We start from the raw sequence: 1,757 nt of genomic DNA, 5'->3' as shown, positions 1-1,757 counted from the left end.
AAGGTGATATGCAAGATATTCATCAGTATGGCTATAGGATAGGGTCTCTAGAGGGGCTCGCAGGTGTCCAGGGAGATGTCCCCAGCTAGTACCTTGAGCAACTGAGAAGAGAGAACCTGAAAGGACCTTCTGATTTCTTTACCAACAACTTGATGTTCTTACAAACATGTTCCTATCCTCATTTCTGATCTATGAAAGTCTCCAGTACCATCTTCATCCTTCATCCTTCTTGCTTTACATGCGTTCTTCTTTTTAATTTTTATATTGATCTTATTGAGCTATACGTTTTTCTCTGCTACCCACCCTTGCTCTCCCATACCCTTCAACCCTCTCCAATGGTCCCCATACTCCCAATTTACTTAGGAGATCTTGTCTTTTTCTACTTCCCATGTAGATTAGACCCATGTATGTCTCTCTTAGGATCTTCATTGTTGTCTAAGCTTTCTGGGATTGTGAATTATAGGCTGATTTTCTTTGGTTTATGTCTAAAAGCCACTTATTGGTGTGTACATATGATATTTGTCTTTCTGGGTTACCTCACTCAAAATGATGTATTCTAGATCCATCCATTACCTGCAAATTTCAAGATGACATTAATTTTTTTTCTGCTGTGTAGTACTCCATTGTGTATATGTACCACATTTTCTTTATCCATTTTTTTGGTTGAGGGGCATTTAGGTTGTTTCCAGGTTCTGGCTATGACAAACAATAGCTGAGCACATGTCTTTGTGGTACGATTGAGCATCCTTTGGGGATATACCCAAAAGTGTTATTGCTGAGTCTTAAGGAAGGTTGTTTCCTTATTTTCTTAGATATTGCCATACTGATATCTAAAGGGACTGTACCAGTTTGTATTCCCACTAGCAATGCAGGAGTGGTCCCTTTACCCCACACCCTCTCCAGTATAGGTTGTCATCAGTGTTTTTGATTTTGGCCATTCTTACTGGTGTAAGATAAAATCTCAGAGTTATTTTGATTTGCATTTCTGTGATGGCTAAGGATGTTGAGTATTTCCTTAAGTGTCTTTAACCATTATTTTAGGTTCCTCTGTTGAGAGTTCTCTCTTTAGGTGTTTTTATTTTGGATTATGTGTTCTTTTGATGACCAATTTCTTGAATTATTTGTGTATTTTGGAGATCAGCCCTTTGTCTGATGTGGGGTTGGTGAAGATCTTTTCCCACTCTGTAGGCTGCCACTAGGAGACCACTTTCTAAATATAACCCCAATAGCACAGACACTGAGAGAAACAATTAATAAATGAGACCTCCTGGAACTGAGAAGCTTCTGTAATGCAAAGGACACAGTCAACAAAACAAATTGCATGAATTCTTACTATGCATATTCTCCATTCAGAAATGCATATTGAACTAAGTAGGTGTAATCCTTGTGTTAAGCTGAGTGATAGATATCATGACAAATCTAATGTATTCCTAATAAATCAAAAATTTTCTTCCTTAAAAATTCTTTCCATTCTAGATGTACATATATGAGGTTGTTTTCTCGTACTTCTATGCTTCTGAACTAAAAATTTACAACTTTTTCATTCTGCTTTCCATAGTCTCAACACCTAATCTCAGACACCATTTCATTGCTTTATGTGACTATTATACTGTTTGACTTTCGCTGAATCACTGCCATATCTCAAACATTAATGCTGAAAGACCCTCAGAGAGGACCTTTCTTCAGGGAGACCTCCCCAATGCCAAGGAACAGGCTGAGACCGCACGGATGCAAATCGCAAGAGGTTTATTGAGTAG

Source organism: Microtus ochrogaster, assembly GCF_000317375.1.
Source record: "Microtus ochrogaster isolate Prairie Vole_2 chromosome 14 unlocalized genomic scaffold, MicOch1.0 chr14_random_1, whole genome shotgun sequence".
Lineage (NCBI taxonomy): Eukaryota > Metazoa > Chordata > Mammalia > Rodentia > Cricetidae > Microtus > Microtus ochrogaster.
Note: the sequence above shows the minus strand (reverse complement) of the source record.